General features: G+C 36.0%; 1 pseudogene; it reads left to right on the top strand.

The window, feature by feature from the left end:
- The first annotated feature begins 2727 nt into the window (after positions 1 to 2727).
- LOC100581554 lies at positions 2728 to 3836 on the top strand (annotated as a pseudogene).
- Positions 3837 to 22047: the final 18211 nt, after the last annotated feature.

Genomic DNA, 22047 nt, shown 5'->3' on the forward strand with positions numbered 1-22047 from the left:
GACAAGTTTGAATTAAGAGCTTAGAAGTTACTGTGTCAATTTTTAAAGACCAAAATCACATAAACGTTACTGGTTATTTTGAGAAGTTCAATAAAGAGGATATATTGATTAAAATGATTCGTAAATCACTAGGATTACAATTCATTCATTAAACAAAGTTATATAATTAATACATGATGATATAAATAGTATGTAAGTTCTCAGGAAATTTTTATTCTCAGCTTCTCTCTTGGCAGAAAGCTGGCCTAGAAAATTTCAATTTAATTTGTTAAGTAAGTTTTCTGCAGAAGAATTTGTAATATTTTTTATTGTAAACATTAAAGAGTAAGTGCTAGAATATGGAATATGCCTATAAAGTAAAATATATTGCTTTTCTGCATAGTTACTTTTATGGACTCACCAACAATTTAAAAATGCTGCATTTAGGCAAACTTTTTTTGGAGCGCTTCTTTTGGTATTAACTTCAAAGCCAATTCACATGCTACAAAACACAAACAAAAACAAACAAAAAGCAGCCAGATTGGAAAGGAAGAAGTAAAACTATCTCTATTTGCAGAGGACATCATCTTATGTACAAAAAATCCTAAGGAATCTATATTAAAACTACAACAACTAATAAATGAATTTAACAAAGTTGCAGGATTCGAGATCAATATAAAAATATTGTTGCTGTACAATAGTAATAAGCAATCCAAAATGAAATTAAGAAAGCAATTTCATTTATAAGAGCATTAAAATAATAAAAGACTCAAGAATAAAGTTAACAAAAGAAATGTAAGATTTGAGCCTTGAAAACTACAAATATTGCTGAAAGAAATTTTAAAAGATCTTAATAAATGAAAGATATGTTCATGAATCAAAGACTTACTATTGTTAAGAAGGTAAAATCCCAAAGTTGATATACAGACTTAATGCCATCTATATGAAAATCCTAGCTGCTTTTTTTTTTGCAAAAATTAATGGAATGATCTTAAAATTTAGATGGAACTGTAAAGCATGCAGAGTAACTCAAACAATCTATTAAAAAAGAAGAAATTTGAAGGACTCATACTTCCAATCAAATTTACTATAAAGCTCTAAAATAATGCAGACAGTGAGGTGTTAGGATAAGGATAGATATACAGATCAATGAAATGATAGTCCTGAGAAAAAAAACCCTTATATTTATGGGCAATTGACTTTTCAATAAGGTTACAAACACAATTCAGTGGAGGAAAAATCGTTTCTTCAACAAATGGTGCTGAGACAACTGGTATACACATGCAAAAGGATGAAAGTATACCTCTTCCTCACACCATATATAAAAATTAATTCAAAAGAGATCATAGACCTAAATGTAAGAACTGAAATTATAAACCTTTTTGAGAAAAACAGGAACAAATTTTCATGACTTTCAGTTAGACAATAATTTCTTAGGTATGACACCAAAAGCACAATAGACAAAATTTTAAAAAATAGGTAATTTGAACTTAATGAAAATTAAACCTTTTTTACTTCAAAAATGCATCAAGAATGCAACAAGCTAACCAACAGGTTTGGGGACAATATTGCAAAACACTTACATAATGAGGGACTTTTATCTAGAAAATATAAAGAATGCTTACAAGTCAATGACAAAAAGACAGATAACTCAATTTAAAAAAAATGGGTAAAGATTTGAATAGATATTTCCCCAAAGAAGATATACAAATGGTCACTAAGCACATTAAGATATTCAACATCATTAGCCATTAGAGAAATGCAAATTAAAACCATAGTAACATATTACTTCATATCAACTAAGATAACTATTATTAAAAGACAGATATAACACATGTCAGTGAGAGAGTGTAGAACACTTATGCATCTCTGGTAGAAATAAGAATGGTACAATGACATTGGAAAACCAGGTAGAACTTCCTATGAGTTATCTACTAATTCACGTCTTAGTATTTAGCCAGGAGAATTGGAAACATATTTTCACACACAAAAAACTGTACATTAATATTCATAGCAGTATTATTCCTACTTTGCAAAAAGTGGTAATATCCATCAGCTGATTAATGGATAAACAAAATATGATATATTCTGTACTATAGAATATTATTTGGCAATAAAAAATAATAAATTACCGATACAAACTACAACATAGATGAATCCAGAAAATACTGTGTTAAGTGAAAGAAGCCAGTCACAAAAGACCACATACGTGAGGCACCATTTATGCAAAGTCTCCAGGGTACCTAAATTCTTAAAGATGAAAAGCAGATTAGTGGCTTTCAGGATCTGGGGAAGGGGGCAGGAAAAACTGGGGTATGGGCAGTGGCTACTAATGGAAAGGTTTTTTTTTTTTCTTTTGGTAATGAAATGTTTCAAAGTTAGTAGTGATGTTTACACAACTCTGTGGATACACTAAAAACCACTGAATTATACACTTTCAAAGATTGAAATTAAATGTGAATATCTCAATAAGCTATTACCTTTAAAAAAAACAACAACAAATGCTTATTTATCACCACACAGCATTTAATTTTGAATGCCTTATATATTTAAAATTAATTCTAAAATAAAAATATTTAGACCTTTTTAATGTAAAAATCGAAAGCATAACACAGGATAAGAATATAGTGGAAAACATCATAAAAAATGAACTGAGGTCATTCATGTGGAAACTGAGGTCATGCTGAGCCAGGGCCTGGCCTGGGAACCCAGCGGCAGCCCCTCAGCTTCACCCACCACCTACCGACCATGGACCCCCGCTAAGTGAACAAGCTTCCGGCCTTCGTGAAAATATGTAAGCAGGATCCAAGCGTTCTGCGCATGAGAAAATGCGCTTCCTGAGGGAGTGGGTGGAGAGCATGCAGGGTAAAGTGCCATCTGCTACTCAGAAAGCTCAATCAGAAGAAAATATCAAGGAAGAGAAAACAGTAAGAAGGCTGAGGAGATTTAAAGACAGACAAACCATCAAGTGAAGAAAGTGATCTAGGAACTGATAATGAAGGTGTGATTGAACCAGACACTGATGCCCCTCAAGAAATGGGAAATGAAAATGCAGAGATAGCAGAGGAGATGATGGATCAGGTAAATGATAAGAAAGTGGATGCCACTGAAACCCTAACTGATGATGAACTGCAGAAAGCCATCGACTCATTCACAGATTCCATCAAGCTGAATCCTCCCTTGGCCGTTCTGTATACCAAGAGGGCCAGTGTCTTTGTCAAATTACAGAAGCCAAATGCTGCCATTTGAGACTGTGACAGAGCCATTGAAATAAATCCTGATTCAGTTCAGCCTTACAAGTCATGAGGGAAATCACACAGGCTTCTTAGACCATTGGAATGAAGCAACCCATGATCTTGCTTGGCCTTGCCTTTAAATTGGATTACGATGAAGATGCTAGAGCAATGCTGAAAGAAGTTCAACCTAGGGTGCAGACAATTGCAGAACATCAGAAAAAGTGTGAGAGAAAACATGAAGAGCGAGAGATCAAAGAAAGAACAGAAAGAGTTAAGAAGGCTTCAGAAGAGCATGAGAGAACCCAAACAGAGGGAGAAGCCAGAGGACAGTCAGGAGTTCAGTATGGCCCTTTTCCTGGTGGCTTTCCTGGGGGAATGCCTGATAATTTTCATGGAGGAATGCTGGGAATGGGAGAGGCCATACCTGGGGTGGCGGGAATGCCTGGACTTAATGAAATTCTTAGTGATCCAGAGGTTCTTGCAGCCAAGCAGGATCCAAAAGTTATAGTGGCCTTCCGGTATGTCGTTCAGAACCCAGCAAACATGTCAAAATACCAGAGCAACCCAAAGGTTATGAATCTTATCAGTAAATTATCAGCCAAATTTGGAGGTCAAGCATAATAATGCCCTCCTGATAAATAAAGCCCTGGCTGAAGGAAAAGCAACCTAGATCACCTAGGATTCTTTGGATGGGTGTCACAATAATACCAACCAGTGTACTTCTGACCTTCTCATCAAGAGAGCTGGGTCGCTTTGAAGATAATCACTACCCCTCAACCCCAAATGCAGCTGAAGCATTTTACAGTGGTTTGCCATTAGGGTATTCATTTAGATAATGTTTTCCTACTAGGAATTACAAACTTTAAACATTTTTTAAACTTTAAAAATATTTAAAACAAACAAAAAAATGAACTTAGAAAAATGTGTGTGGCGTATATGCCAAAAAGGTTAGTAACAATAGTATCTCAATAATAAAAGATTTCATAAATTAATTAAAACCAAAGTCAAATTTTAATACTGAGGTAGGCAACAGGAATTTTAAAAAAATTTAGCCATGACAAATTAACACATAAAACAACCTCATTAATAGTCAAGTAACTGCAGAATTTAACAATATAATCAGCTTTAAAAAACAATTATAAGAGCCAGTGTAGGCAAGATAACTGGGTAGTTGTGTACACTGTTGGTAAGAAAATAAGTAGATGTTCTATTTCTCTAAATTACTTAATAGCATTACATTTTTGCATGCTTTACTTAGAAGTATACCTCTAACAATTTATCCTAAAGGAAATATCATGAGTGGATTAACTGATTTAGCAAGAAAAATATTTATCAGAACATTGTTTATAATACTAAAAATGTTAGAACAATTTACATTTCCAAAATGGGGGATTTATTAGATCACATGTGGCATATTGGCAAAACTGAACACCATTCAGTTATTCAATAAAGAGCTATTGGTGAGAGGAATCTGAGAGGATGGAAATCGGAAACACCAGGAATCTGTCTCCCCACCTAGACAACAATTGCATTAGCAAAATGAGTCTGATGTAAATATTTTGGAACTCTGGAGTCTGTTGAAGGCTTGTAACTTCCAGGGATGGCTTGGATGGTAAATTGCAGTTAATTTAGGTTGATTTTAGCTCTTACCACCGTAGAATCTGCCTCCCACCCCCAACCCCATGGCAGGCAGCTTGCAAGTGTTCCTGGAACAACCTGCCCACAGTTTGCAGGAGCCACGTTGGGCAAAAACTATCCTGTCTTCCAAATATCAGGTTCTGTGTTCTCATTACCAATTGCTATTTCTGATCACAGAGGTGCAGACAGAGATGGGGGCGGGGGGTGGGGGTGGGATAGGGCGGCATTGTTGTTGCCTCTCCCCCAGTTGTTGCAAGCCCTCCCTCTACGACTGAAACAACTTCCAGGTGATTTAAAGGGCCAGTGATTCCTGCCACACCTATTTTTCTCCTTTTCCCCTTTTGGAGGCCAGACATTAAAGACTAGGACCTTAAAAAGCAATTGCATACCTGGGGAAAATTAGAAAGTTACCATGCATGTGTAAGGAAAGGTGTGGGCTCAGAAAAGACTTGAGAAGACCTGAAGTTTACACCACAGGCTGATATTTGGCACAGAGACAGCCTACAACAACAGCAATAAAAGCTATAATAAAACTGCAAGCCCTGGGAAAGGGAGAGGATTTGATTTCCAGAGTTAACCATATTATTAGATTCAAATGTCTAGTTTTCAACAAAAATATCAAAAGACATACGAAGAAATTGGCAGGTATGACCCATTCAAAAGAGAAAAATAAATCGACAGAAATTGCCACCGAAAAAGACCTGATGGTAGATCTACTAAACAAAGATCCTAAAACAACCATTTTAAAGATGCTGAAAGAACTAAAGGAAGATGTGGAGAAAGTCAAGAAAATGATGTGTGGAAAAAAATGGAAATACCAAGAAAGAGATGGAAAATGTAAAAGGAAACCAAAGAGAATTTCTGGACCTGAAATTATAATAATTGAAATGAAAAAAAATCACTACAGGGATTCAGAGAGATTTGAACAGAAAGAAGAAAGAATCAATAAAGTTGAAGATAGGACAATGGAAACTATTGAGTCTGAGGAGCAGAAAGAAAAAGGATTGAAGGAAAGTGAAAACAGCCTATAGGACATGTGGGACAGCATCAACCAACATATTCATTGAGAGAGTCCCAGAAGGAGAAGACACAGAAAGAGAAAGAGATAATTTTTGAAAGAATAATAGCTGAAATATTCCCAAATGTGATGAAAGACATTAAAATAATTATTTAAGAAGCTCAATGAATTCCAAGTAAAATGAACTAAAAAAGACTCACACTGAGGCATGTTATAGTAAAATTTTTTAGAGAAAAAAACTAAGAGACTCTTGAAAGCAGCAGGAGGGAAGGAACTTGTCACATATAACAAATCCTCAACAAGACTATCAGCTGATTTCTCAGAAAATTTGGAGGCCAAAAGTCAATATAGTCAAAGTGCTAAGAGAAAAAAAATACTGTCAACCAAGGATTCTATATCTAAAACTTTCTTTCAAAAGTGAGGGAGAAATTAAAATGGTCTCATAAAACAAAAGCCAAGGGAATTCTTTACCAATACACTTTCCCTGCAAAAAATACTCAAGGGAGTCCTGCAAGATAAAATGAAAGGACACTGGTCAGTAACTCAAAGCTGTATGAAGAAATAAACATCTCAATAAAAATAAGAGTGTGAGCAATTATAAAAACTAGTAGTAATATAACAATGGTTTGTAACTGTACTTTTAGTTTTCTACAGAATTTGAAACTTTAAAAAAGTAGTCTAAAGGTTAGTATTATTGAAGCTTTCCTTTATAACTCCAAATTTTGTTTGTTATGTGATTTAAGAGACTAATAATTATTAGTATATGTTTTGGAACACATAATGTATACAAATGTCATTCTGTGAATGACATGAAAAAGGGTGGAGGCAGAAATGTTGAAAGAGTAGAGTTTTTGTATGTTACTTAAGTTAACCTGGTATAAATGCCAATTACAGTATTATAACTTAAGGGTATTAAACATAATCCTCATAACCACAAAGAAAATATCTATAGAATATATACAAAAGGAAATGAGAAATGAATTTTAACATTCCACTACAAAAATTAAACTAAACCTAGAAGACAGTAATAAGGATATGAAATACCAAAAAGTTATAAGCCATATAGAAAACAAATAGTAAAGTGACAAGTCTACCCTTATAAGTAATTACTTTAAATGTAAATGGATTAAACTTGCCAATCAAATGACAGCCATTGGATGAATGGATTGAAAAAACATGGTCGAAGTATATGCTGTCCACAAGAGACTCATTTTAGATCAAATATACAAATAGATTGAAAGTGGACAAAAGGAAAAAGATATTTCATGCAAATAGTAATCAAAAGAAAGCAGGGGTAGTTATAGCAGACAAAATAGACTTTAAGTCAAAATAAACTTCAATCTTCCTAAAGACAAGAAGGAAACTTTATATTCATAAAAGGTTTAATACAGGTAGGAAGATACAACAATTACAAACATTTAGACGCCTAATGGGACTAAGAAATAAAGAGAGAAGACTCAAACTACTAAAATCAGAATGGAAAGTGGGCATATAACTACTGATTCTACAGAAGTAAAAAGGATTATGAGAGTGCAATGACAAATTATATGCCAACAATTGGATAATTTCAATGAAGTGGACATATTCCTAGAAACATGAAACAAAACAACACTAAATCATGAAGAAATAGAAAACATGAATAGATCTATTACTAATAATGAGATTGAATCAGTAATCGAAAAATCTTCCAACAAAGAAAAACCTTAGACCTAATGGATTCACTGGTGAATTCTGCCAAATATTTAAAGAAAAATGAGCACTAATCTGTTCAAACCTTTTAAAAAAAAATGAAGAGGAGGAATTGAAGAGGGGGGATCTTTTCCTGTCTCATTCTATAAGGTCAGCATGAACCTGATACCAAAGCCAGACAAAGACACTACAGGAAAAAAAAAAATTACAGGACAGTGTCCCTATAAACAATGATGCAGAAATCTTCAGCAAAATATTAGCAAATGGAACTCAGTAGTATATCAAAATGATTGTACACTATGATCAAATGCAACTTATTTCTGAATGCAATGATGTTTAATATATAAAAATTGCTCAATGTAATATATCACATTAACAGAATGAGAGAAAAGCCTACATAATTATCTCAACTGATGCAGAAAAATTATCCCACAAAATTTAACATTCTTTTATAATTAAAACATTCAACAAACTAAGAATAGAAGGAAAGTACCTCAATATAATACAAGCCATATATAAAAAGCCTACAGTGAACATTATACTCTACTGTGAAAGGTTGAAAGCTTTTCCTCTAAGATCAGAAACAAGGCAAGGAAGACGCTTTCACCACTTCTATTCAATGTAGGACTGGAAGTCCTATTTAGGGCAATTATGCCAGAAAAAGAAATAAAAGGCACCTAAGTTAGAAAGAAAGAAGTAAAATTATCTCTGTTCACAGATGATATGCTTTTATGTGTAGAAAACCCTAGATTCCACAAAAAAACCTGTTAGAATCAATAAATGAATTCAGCAAAATAGCAGTATGCAAAGTCGACACATAAAAATCAGTTGAATTTTTATACACTAACAATAAACAATCTGAAAAGAAAATTACAAAAATAATTCCATTGCAATAACATCAAAGAAAAGAAAGTACTTAGGTATTAACTGGGCAGCTGAAAAATTTGTACAATGAAAATGATAAAACATTGCTGAAATTAAAGAATACATAAATATGTGGAAAAATGTCCCACATTCCGAGATTGGAAGACTTAATACTGTTAATATGTCAACACTACCCAAAGCAAGCTACATATTCAATGAAATTCCTATCAAAATCTCAATGATTTCTTTTTGTAGAAAGAGAAAGCCCATTTAAAAATTCACACGGAATCTCCAGGGACCCTGAATAGCCCAAAATATATTGAATAAAAGGGAACAAAGCTGAAGCACTTACACTTCTCATAAGGAGAGATATGTAGACCAATGAAATAGAATAAAGAACCCAGAAAAATAGGTGGGTGTGGTGGCTCACACCTGTAATCTCAGCACTTTGGGAAGCTGGGGCAGGCAGATCACCTGAGGTCAGGAGTTCGAGACCAGCCTGGCCAACATGGTGAAACCCCGTCCCTACTAAAAACCCAAAAATTATCCGGGTGTGGTGGCAGGCGCCTGTAATCCCAGCTACTCAGGAGGCTGAGGCAGGAGAATCACTTGAACCTGGGAGGCAAAGATTGCAGTGAGCTGGGATCATGCCACTGCACTCCAGCCTGGATGACAGGGTGAGATTGTGTCAAAAAAAAAAAGAAAAAAAAATCTTCCCACATATGGTCAAATGATTTTGATGTGGTGCCCACACCATTCAATGGGGGAAAAATAGCTTTGGTGCTAGAAAAATCGGATATCGACGTGCAAAGAAATGAAGTTAGACTCTTACCTAGCACCGTCATTCAAAAATTAACTCAAAATGAACCAAAGACCTAAATAAATGTAAGACCTAAAACTATAAAACCCTTAGAAGACAATATAATGCAAAAGTTTCATAATATTAAACTTGGCAAAAATTTATTGGATATGACATCAATGTCACAGACAAAAGAAAAAGAGAGAAGTTGAACATTATTAAAATTTAAACAATTTTATGTATTAAAGGAACAGAGTAAAAAGGCAACACACAGAATGGGAGAAAACATTTGCAATTTGTTCTCTGCAATTGAACACTGATATGATTGGATTATTTTAATTTTTGTCCTTTAGCTTACATACCTATATCACCTAAATTTTATATGACAACCATGTGTTACTATTATAATATGAAAGAACTACTTAGATAATAATAATTTCAAATAAATCTAAAGTTTAGAAAGGGATTTTTTAAAAGATTGCAATAATTTTTGGAACAGGTAGTCTTAGTCTGTTAGGGCTATTTATACCATAAAATGGATTAACTTACAAACAACCTAAGTTATTTCTCACAGTTCTGGAGGCTGAGAAGCTCGAGATAAAAGTGCCAGAAGATCAGTGGTGAGTAACCACTTCTTAGTTCACAGAGAGAAGTTATCATCTTGTGTCCTCACATAGGAGAAGGGCCAGATATGCTCCCTTAGCCTTCTTTTATCAGACCAAATTACCTCCCGCATCCTAATACTATCATCTTTGACGTTAGGATTTCAAAATATGAATTTTGGAGGGACACACACATTCAGACAATAGCAAAAGTATTATAGTTTAATAATTTTTATGAGCTTGGGTCTGGAGTTAGCATAGGTTCAAACCCCAACCCTGCCATGTCTTCCAACATTTTAAGCAATAACTATGCCAAAAGTTCTATATCTTCTATTAATTTAGAATCATAACACTTTATGGTATATGGATTAATGATGTAATATATGTAAAGCTCGGATTCCAATGCTTAATATTTTGCAGAAATTCAATAAATGGTGGTAATCTCCCTTTAAACTTTCATAGAGTTCATATTTCTCTATTTTGATCCTAAAAACATTTGTGCATATCTTTCTTAAATGCTTTGCTTTGAACTTCATTATACTAAATCAAAATAAATATAGAAAAATGTAATCTCATTTAAATTAGATGCAAGGAACATTATAAAAATATTAAATGAAAATTGTTTCTCCATGTGAGCTTGTATTTCATTATCATTCAAATTATTTAACAAAACAAATTTTTAAGGTTTAAGTGATTTTGGATTTTTTTCAGCTGGCTGATTGTTTCAAATTGAAACAATTGCCAGTCTGGTGTTCAAAATACAGTAACATATCAATGTCTGATAATTAAATTAAAGAGTCTGTGCTTCCTTGTATTCACATGCATAAATAGCACTTAGTAAACTTAATAGTAAATGAGGGAGTAATACAATTTTCCTATGAATTTAAAGCAAGAACATGCTTCTGAACTGTTTTCAAGTATCCAGAGTGCATAGGGTAAATATTACTTTTAAATGAACACTTTAATGTTGTGTACTTACACTTTCTGTGATACACACAGATAATTGAAAACTGTCAATGAACTCAGAGCACTTTGTCCATAAATCTAATGGTTTCAGCTGATTTAGTTGTAGTCACTTTATTCTTTTGCTATGTTAAGTTGCCTAGAAAGAGGAATGTGGGATTGCTGGCAAGATGGCCGAATAGGAAGAGCTCTGGTCTGCAACTCCCAGTGACATCGACGTAGGAGGTGGGTGATTTCTACATTTCCAACTGCGGTACCCAGTTCATCTCATTGGGACTGGTTGAGCCGAAGCAGGGTGGGGTGTCACCTCACCAGGGAAGCGCAAGGGATTGGGGAACTCCCTCTCCTAGCCAAGGGAAGCCATTAGGGACCGTGCTGTGCACTCTGACTCATATACTGTGTTTTTCCCATTGTCTTTGCAACCCACAGACCAGGAGATTCCCTCCAGTGCCTATACCACCAGGGCCCTGGATTTCCAGCACAAAATTGGGCAGCCCTTTGGGCAGACACCTTTGGGCAGACACCTTTGGGCAGACACCGAGCTAGCCGCAGTTCTTTTTTCATATCCCAGTGGCGCCCAGCGAGACAGAGCCATTCCCTGGAAAGGGGGCTGAAGCCAGGGAGCCAAGTGGACTGGCTTGCTGGGTCCCACTCCCATGAAGCCCAGCACGCTAAGATCTACTGGCTTGAAATTCTCGCTGCCAGCACAGCAGTCTGAGCTCCATTGGGGATGTTCAAGCTTGGTGGGGGGAGGGGCGTCCACCATTGCTGAGGCTTGGGTAGGTGGTTTTACCCTCACAGTGTAAATAAAACCACTGGAAGTTTGAACTGGGCCCAGCCCACCTCAGCTCAGCAAGGCTGCCACGGCCAGACTGAATCTCTAAATTCCCTCCTCTCTGGGCAGGGCAGCTCTGAAAAAAAGGCAGCAGCCCCAGTCAGGAACTTATAGATGAAACCCCCACCTCCCTGGGATAGAGCACCTGGGGGAAGGGGCACTTGTGAGGACAGCTTCAGCAGACTTAAACGTCCCTGCCTGGCAGTTATGAAGAGAGCAGCAGATCTCCCAGCACAGTGTTTGAGCTCTGATAAGGGACAGACTGCCTCCTTAAGTGAGTCCCTGACCCCCACGTATACTGACTGGTAGACACCTCCCAGTAGGGGCCAACAGACACCTCATACAGGAGAGCTCTGGCTGGCATCTGGCAGGTGGTCCTCTGCAACAAATCTTCCACAGGAAGGAACAGGCAGCAATCTTTGCTGTTCTGCAGCCTCTGCTGGTGATACCCAGGCAAACAGGGTCTGAAGTGAGCTTCTAGCAAACTCCAGCAGACCTGCAGCAGAGGGTCCTGTTAGAAGGAAAACTAACAAACAGAAAGGAATAGCATCAACATGAACAAAAAGGAGGTCCACTCAGAGACCCCATCCAAAGGTCACTGACTTCAAACACCAAAGGTAGATAAATCCAGGAAGATGTGGAGAAACCAGAACAAAAAGGCTGAAAATTCCAAAAACCAGAACACCTCTTCTCCTCCAAAGGATCACAATTCCTTGCCAGCAAGGGAGCAAAACTGGACAGAGACTGAGTTTGACAAATTGACAGAAGTAGGCCTCAGAGGGTGGGTAATAACAAATTTTTCCAAGATAAAGGAGCATGTTCTAACCCAATGCAAGGAAGCTAATAACCTTGAAAAAAGGTTAGATGAATTGCTAACTAGAATAACCAGTTTAGAGAAGAACATAAATGACCTGATGGGGCTGAAAAATACAGTATGGGAACTTCATGAAGCATGCATAAGTATCAATAGCCGAATCGATCAAGCAGAAGAAAGGATATCAGAGATTGAAGACCAACTCAATGAAATAAAGTGAGAAGACAAGATTAGAGAAGAAAAAGTGAAAAGAATCGAACAAAGCCTCCAAGAAATATGGGATTATGTGAAAAGACCAAATCTACGTTTGATTGCTGTACCTGAAAGTGACAGGGAGAATGGAACCAAGTTGGAAAACACTCTTCAGTATATTATGCAGGAGAACTTCCTCAACCTAGCAAGGCAGGCCAACATTCAAATTCAGGAAAAACAGAGAACACCACAAAGATACTCCTCAAGAAGAACAACCCAAAGACACATAATCATCAGATTCACCAAGGATGAAATGAAGGAAAAAATGCTAAGTGCAGCCAGAGAGAAAAGTCAGGTTACCCACAAAGAAAAGCCCATCAGATTAACAGTGAATCTCTCAGCAGAAACCTTACAAGCCAGAAGAGAGTGGGGAACAAAATTCAACATTCTTAAAGAAGAATTTTCAACCCAGAATTTCATATTCAGCCAAACTAAGCTCCATAAGTGAAGGACAAATAAAATCCTTTACAGACAAGGAAATGCTGAAGGATTTTGTCACCACCAGGCCTGCCTTACAAGAGGGCCTGAAGGAAGCACTAAACATGGAAAGGAACAACCGGAACCAGCCACTGCAAAAACACACCAAATTGTAAAGACCATGGTTGCTCTGAAGAAACCGCATCAACTAATGGGCAAAATAACCAGCTAGAATCATAATGGTAGGAACAAGTTCACACATAACAATATTAACCTTAAATATAAACAAGCTAAATGCCCCAATTAAAAGACACAAAGTGGCAAATTGGATAAAGAGTCAAGACCCATCAGTATGCTGTATGCAGGAGACCCATCTCATGTGCAAAGACACATATGGGCTCAAAATAAAGGGATGGAGGCATATTTACCAAGCAAATGGAAAGCAAAAAAAAAAAAAAAAAAAAAAAAAGCAGGGGTTGCAATCCTAGTTTCTGATGAAACAGACTTTAAACCAACAAAAGATCAAAATAGACAAAGGAGGGCATTACTTAATGGTAAAGGGATCAATGCAACAAGAAGAGCTAACTATCCTAAATATATATGCACCCAATACAGGAGCACTCAGATCCATAAAGCAAGTTCTTAGAGACCCACAAAGAGACTTAGACACCAACACAATAATAGCGGGAGACTTTAACACCCCACTGTCAATAAAAGACAGATCAAGGAGACAGAAAATCCATAAGGATATACAGGATTGAACTCAGCTCTGGACCAAGCAGACCGAATAGACATCTAGAGAACTCTCCACTGCAAATCAACAGATTATACATTCTTCTCAGCACCACATCACATGTATTCAAAAACTGACCACATAATTAGAAGTAAAACACTCCTCAGCAAATGCAAAACAATGGAAATCATAACAAACAGTCTCTCAGACCACAGTGCAATCAAATTAGAACTCAGGAATAAGAAACTCACTCAAAACTGCACAACTACAGGGAAACCGAACAACCTGCTCTGGAATGACTACTGGATAAATTACAAAATTAAGACGGAAATAAAGATGTTCTTTGAAACCAATGAGAACAAAGACACAATGTACCAGAATCTCTGGGACACATTTAAAGCAGTGTGTAGAGGGAAATTTGTAGCATTAAATGCCCACAAGAGAAAGCAGGAAAGACCTAAAATTGACATCCTAACATCACAATTAAAAGAACTAGAGAAGCAAGAGCAAACAATTTCAAAAGCTAGCAGAAGACAAGAAATAACTAAGATCAGAGCAGAACTGAAGGAGATAGAGACATGAAAAAAACCTTCAAAAAATCAATGAATCCAGGAGCTGGTTTTTTGAAAAGATCAACAAAATAGATAGACCGCTAGCCAGAATAAAAAAAGAAGAAAAGGGAGAAGAATCAAATAGATGCAATAAAAATGATGAAGGGGATATCACCACTGATCCTAAAGAAATACAAACTACCATCAGAGAATACTATAAACAACTTTATGCAAATGAACTAAAAAATCTAGAAGAAATGGATAAATTCCTGGACACATGCACCCTCCCAAGACTAAACCAGGAAGAAGTCAAATTCCTAAATAGACCGATAACAAGTTCTGAAATTGAGACAGTAATTAATAGCCTACCAACCAAAAAGAGTCCAGGACCAGAAGGATACACAGCCAAATTCTACCAGAGGTACAAAGAGGAGCTGGTACCATTGTATCTGAAACTATTCCAAACAATAGAAAAAGAGGGAACCCTCCCTAATTCATTTTATGAGGCCAGCATCATCCTGATACCAAAACCTGGCAGAGACACAAGAAAGAAGGCAGATTTCAGGCCAATATCCCTGATGAACATTGATGCAAAAATCCTCAATAAAATACTGGCAAATTGAATCCAGCAGCACATCAAAAAGCTTATCCACCGCTATCAAGTTGGCTTCATCCCTGGGATGCAAGGCTGGCTCAACATATGCAAATCAATAAACCTAATCCATCACATAAACAAAACCAATGACAAAAACCACATGATTATCTGAGTAGATGCAGAAAAGGCCTTTGACAAGATTCAACAGCCCTTCATGCTAAAAACTCTCAATAAACTAGGTATAGATGGAGTGTATCTCAAAATAATAAGAGCTATTTATGTCAAACCCACAGCCAATATCATACTGAATGGGCAAAACCTGGAAGCATTTCCTTTGAAACCTGGCAAAAGACAAGGATGCCCTCTCTCAACATTCCTATTCAACATAGTATTGGAAGTTCTGGCCAGGGCAATCAGGCAAGAGAAAGAAATAAATGGTATTCAATTTGGAAAAGAGGAAGTCAAATTGTTTCTGTTTGCAGATGACATGATTTTATATTTAGAAAACCCTATTGTCTCAGCCCAAAATCTCCTTAAGCTGATAAGCAACTTCAGCAAAGTCTCAGGATACAAAATCAGTGTGCAAAAATCACAAGCATTCCTATACACCAATAATAGAGAGCCAAATCATGAGTGAACTCTCATTACAATTGCTACAAAGAGAATAAAATACCTAGGAATACAACTTACAAGGGATGTGAAGGACCTCTTTGAGAACTACAAACCCCACTGCTCAAGGAAATAAGGGAGGACACAAACAAATGGAAAAACATTCCATGCTCATGGATAGGAAGAAACAATATCATGAAAATGGCCATATTGCCCAAAGTAATTTATAGATTCAATGCTATCCCCATTAAGCTACCATTGACTTTCTTCACAGAATGAGAAAAAAAACTACTTTAAATTTCATATGGAACCAAGAAAGAGCCCATATAGCCAAGACAATCCAAAGCAAAAATAACAAAGCTGGAGGCATCACGCTACCTGCCTTCAAACTATACTACAAGGCTACAGTAACAAAAACAGCATGGTACTGGTACCAAAACAGATATATTAGACCTCAAAAATAATGCCACACATCTACAACCATCTGATCTTTGACAAACCTGACAAAAAGAAGCAATGGGGAAACATTCCCTATTTAATAAATGGTGTTGGGAAATCTGGCTAGCCATATGCAGAAAGCAGAAACTAGACCCCTTCCTTACACCTTATACAAAAATTAACTCAAGATGGATTAAAGACTTAAATGTAAGACCTAAAACCATAAAAAACCTAGAAGAAAATCTAGGCAATACCATTCAGGACATAGGCATGGGCAAAGACTTCATGACTAAAACACCAAGAGCAACAGCAACAAAAGCCAAAATTGACAAATGGGATCTAATTAAACTAAAGAGCTTCTGCACAGCAAAGGAAACTATCATCAGAGTGAACAGGCAACCTACAGAATGGGAGAAAAATTTTGTAATCTATCAATCTGACAAAGGGCTAATATCCAGAATCTATGAAGAACCTAAACAAATTTACAAGAAAAAAACCAACCCCATCAAAAAGTGGGTGAAGGATATGAACAGGCACTTCTCAAAAGAAAACATTTGTGCGGCCAACAAATATATGAAAAAAAAAACTCATCATCACTGGTCATTAGAGAAATGCAAATCAAAACCACAGCGAGATACCATTTCACACCAGTTAGAATGGTGATCATTAAAAAGTCAGGAAATAACAGATGCTGGAGAGGATGTGGAGAAATAGGAATGCTTTTATACTGTTGGTGGGAGTGTAAATTAGTTCAACTGTTGTTGAAGACAGTGTGGTGATTCCCCAAGGATCTGGAACCAGAAAGACCATTTGACCCAGCAATCCCATTACTGGGTATATACCAAAGGATTATAAATAATTCTACTATAAAGACACATGCACACATATGTTTATTGCAGCACTACTCACAATAGCAAAGACTTGGAACCAACCCAAATGCCCATCAATGATAGACTGGATAAAGAAAATTTGGCACATATACACCATGGAATATTATGCAGCTGTAAAAGAAGATAGGTTCATGCCCTTTGCAGGGACATGGTTGAAGCTGGAAACCATCATTCTCAGCAAACTAACACAAGAAGAGAAAACCAAACACCACGTGTTGTCACTCATAAGTGGGGGTTGAACAATGAGAACACGTGGACACTGTGGGAGGGGGGCACATCACACACCAGAGCCTGTCGGGGTGTAGGGGGCTAGGAGAGGGATAGCATTAGGAGAAATACCTAATGTAGATGACTGGTTGATGGGTGCAGCAAACCACCGTGGCATGTGTATACCTATGTAACAAACCTGCATGTTCTGCACATGTACCACAGAACTCAAAGTACAATAAAAAATTTTAAAAAAAGAAAGAGGAATGCAGTACGTGGCCACTGCTTAGACAGAAAGAAAACCACCACTTTTGTATAAGCTAAAACTTATCACCTTGGTTTTGTTGACATAAATATCAACCAAGCTGATCTGTTTTAAATGTGAATAAATTGTGATATATCTGCTCGTTACTTTGCGTAATCCCTGTATATTTGAAAAAATTATGTTCATAAGGATTATTCTTTGAGATGAATACTTCTGAGCTGTAGGTAACTATCCTGAGATTCCTTTCTGCTTTAGATGATGATAATGAGATCAGGGATGCCTCCTTACAACTTCTTATTTTAAATAAGTGGTTGACATTCATTTGTTAGAGTGAGAATTTGTTAATACGTACAAGAATCATGTTTGCTATTCATTAATTAATTCAATATATATTTATTGAAACCAAGTAGACAGTGTTCTAAATGCTGGAGATATAACATTGAACCAAATAGACAAAGAATATAAATAGTGCAGTTACTTTGGAATGCAGTTTGGGAGTTCCTCAAATGTTTACCACAGTGTTAACATATCACCAGAAATTCCACTTCTAGGTATCAACTCAAAAGAATGGAAAACGTGTTCGCACAAAAGCCTGTACACACTAATAATCACAGCATCATTATTCCTAGTGGCCAAAAAGTAGTGACATCTATCGACTGATGAATGGATAAACAAATATGGTATATCCTTACCCTAGAATATTATTCAGCAATAAAAACGAGTACATATTGATGTATTTTACAGTATGAATGAACTTTGTAAATGTTATGTTAAGTGAAAGGTGCCAGTGACAAAAGACCACACATTGTATGATTTTATTCGTGTGAAATAACCAGAATATGTAAATCTGTAGAGACAGAAAGTAGATGAGTGGCTTTCAGAGTCTTGTGGGAGAGCAAACCAAGGAGATGAGGAGCAACCACTAATGGATTTGGGGCTTCCTTATGGGGTGATGAAAGTTTTAAAAAATTATGTAATGGTGATGTTTGCACAATGTGTCATTTACTTAAAATCCACCAACTTTATCTTTTAAAGGTTGAATGTTATGGTATGTGAATTACATCTTAATAAAGCTGATATATGAAAAAATCAAAAAAATTAATTGAATATCCTTTTCATGCTAAGTAAGGTCTCAGGAACTGGGGATACTGTAACTGTCAAAAAGTAGCAACCTTTGCTTTCACAGAGCTAAGCAGTTTTCAGTAAGTGTTTATTGAAACTGAAAGGCTGCTCTATGTTTGAGCAAAAGCTTATCCAAGATGAAATTATTACTGGTTATTATAATTGGAGGACCATTATATAGAAGTGGGAGGATCTTGCTTGTGTAAAGTTATATAAAGAGTTTAAAATAAACAGGATAGGTTGGAGCATGACAAAAGAAGAACATTTCCTTCATTTAGGATGAAGCCTAAAATAATCTGGGAGCTTTTTGAAGTATGCTTTTCTATATTTTTACATCAGAATTTCATGGAAGATGGCTGTGACTTATGGAAAGTTTTGGGAATTAATTTAGCAATTAATGTCACTTTGTGCCTGTTCTCATATTGGAATATCAATGTCCCTGCTGATGACATTTTCCAAAGTTTTTGTTTTGGGATAAAACGACCTACAGTGATTTTCATAAAATATAACTTGTCTGTGGAAACAGATTTAACATTAATGATAAATTAGATGGAACATCTGAATGATTTAAACAGAGTAAGTTAACTTATTATAGCTATAATAAGTTAAAGCAATAAATTAAATATTACATAACAAAGAAGATATAGACCTTATGAAGATGTTGAGGTTGATTTATGGTTCGCCCATAAGTTGTTATTTTCACTTCCAAATGTAGGGGTCTGCATTGGTTAGTTTTCTGTGTCAACTTGGCCAGCACATAGTACCCAGTTATTAAATTACACACAAATCTAGTATTGCTGTGAAGGTATTTTTGTATATGTGGTTAGGAAATTATCATCAGTAACTTGGAGTTAACTCATCCAATCAGTCAAAAGGCCATAAGAGCAAAACTGAACTTTCTCTGAGGAATAATAAATTCTACCTATGGGATGAAACTTTAGCTTCTGCCCCAGAATTTCCAGCTTGCCAGCTTTCCCTACAGATTTCAAGCTAGCTAATCTCTACAATTCCATAAGCCAATTCCTTGAAATAAACATATTTATCATATCTATCTTTCTGTCTAGATCTATTCTAATTTCAGGAGACCCAAAATGTTGTGTTCTACCAGTCAGAGTAGTGGCTTATGGAGGCCAAGTTAGGGGCTTATGGAGTCAGAGTAGGAGATTATGGGGGTCAGGTTATCAATGGGATTTTAGCTCAAGCCTGTGTCTGAGTTGAGCAGGTCCACAGACCAATCCTGTGGTTATTTCTCCAGTTCCACAATGGGTAATTGGGATAGATGTACTCAGCAACTGGTAGAATCCCAATATTATTTCCCTGACCTCTGCAGTGAGGGTTATTTGGTAAGAAAGGCCAAATGGAAACCTCTAGAACTGTTTCTACCTAATAGTAAACAAAAGACAATATTGCAATCCTGGAGGAATTGCAGAAATTTGTGTTACCATCAAGGACTTGAAAGATGCAAGGTCGGTGATTCCTACCATAACCCCATTTATCTATTTGGCTTGTGCAGAAAAAAAAAATTGGTCGTGTGTGTGTGTGTGTATGTGTGTATAAATATATGTGTATGTGTATGTTTATAATGTACATATGTTTATCATTAACGTATAGAATTAAAAATAGAGACACAGAGAGGTTATGCAACTTGCCTGAGGTTACCCAACTGGTTAAGTGTGGGGCTGGAATACAAAGGTAGTTTATTCAGACTCTAAAACCTTCATGCAGTTTACACTGCATGAACAGTAGTTTTGTCCTCTAAGAGTGATAGGTATCTGCAGCCATTCCTTGGAAGTCCGCTCTTTTTCGGTGAGAAAGTCTAGGAGTCATTGTCAGTCTATTCAGGGAGTGACTGTTGCTTCATCATTACACTGATGCCCTTCCAAATGGTCTAGAATTAAGGTTACCCTTAATTCTGTCCCAAGTGGCTACTCTTAAGCTGTTAATAGAGTCAAAACTAGATTTTAATTTCATATTTATATTCTTATTTGTTATCAGGAGGAAGAAAGGTCCTGGTGCTTATAATGAAATTATACTGAGAAGCCCAAGCAGGCTGTGACAAAGGAAATATTGCTTCCATGTCAGAAATAATAGGAAATAAATCTGATGCACATCAAGTTTTGACTTTTTAGGGAAAGACTCTGAGGTTGGGGCAAACTTGGTAATTTACAATAAGTAGTTACTGAATGTTAGGGTTGACGAGATGCATTTATACATTACCTAGTTTTCTACTTTCTATTTAATCATTAAATAAAAATTTAGCCCACAAAATAAATATATTAAAATTCATGCATTTATTACTATTTTGGAGTCTGCCAGAAGAACAGAGATTAGAATTTTGCCTAATGAAATGGGTTCAGATATATAAAAATAAGGACATCTATCTATCTATCTATCTATCTATCTATCTATCTATCTATGTATCTATCTATCTAATTTACATGCAACATCCTAACAGCTGAGTCAGCAGTATACATTCCTGGTCATGCATCAGAGTTGCCTGCAGGGCTTTGTAGAATACCCATGTCTGAATCATACCAAAGACCATGATTAAGAATCTCCCAAGGGAGTGCCCCCAAACTTGGATTTTCACAAAGTGATACAGGTGATGCCAATCAATTCATGGCTGGGACTGAAAACTATAAAAGTTGGAAAAAAGACTTTAAGATTGCATCAGTTAGTTGAGTCAATTGATTTTCTAGCCTGATCACTCTTTAGGAGCCCAATCTCTCATCCTACACATACATTCCTAATCATTTTTTATTGGATTCACCTTTGTCTACACTTTTATTTTGGACTTGCTGTTTAACTTCATTCTCCTTCACCGATGGGAACATTTTCTTTAATTCTGGCTTCTTGCTGTTTGTAAGGATTTTGTAAAGCTCTGACATATATTTGTTCTGATTTGGTTAATCTATTTTTTAAACAAATATTTTTTATTTTTATATATGAGCATATAAATTTAATGGGTCAGATTAGATTATTTTCTTGAGTTAATTTGTTAGCTTCCTGGTTGGAAAGGAACAAACAGCATTTTTGAGAACAAATACAAATAGCTTATGTTCCATCAGCTGAGTCCTGGAAGAACGCCAAAAATCGGTTGTGCAGAGCCACTAAATTGAAGAAGGGCACCCATTCTGAATGTTTTTATTTTACACATGTATATAATTATTTTTGAGTTGTATTTTTATTATGTGTAAATAATGAAATTTAGACATGAACAACATGTTTCCCATGCTTCTTTTTTTTTTGTAATGAGAATGTTGGTAAATAGGAATGTCATTAAGACATAATCATGTTTATAGTTTTAGTCAGATTTGGCTAGCACTAGAAAACAAAATAGAATATAATTTTAAAAAATAACTAAATAAAGTTCTCTTTTTGAGCTTATTTATCATTTGAATTGAAATAAGATGTAGAGGAAAAAGAATTTTATGGTTTACTAGTCTGTGTTGTGTGACACTACTATTCTTCAGGTGGGTCTCTCATGTCCCCTGGAGGAGTGGTATGATTTTTTAGGAAAGCCTTTAAATG

This window comes from Nomascus leucogenys, chromosome 23, assembly GCF_006542625.1.
Source record: "Nomascus leucogenys isolate Asia chromosome 23, Asia_NLE_v1, whole genome shotgun sequence".
NCBI lineage: Eukaryota > Metazoa > Chordata > Mammalia > Primates > Hylobatidae > Nomascus > Nomascus leucogenys.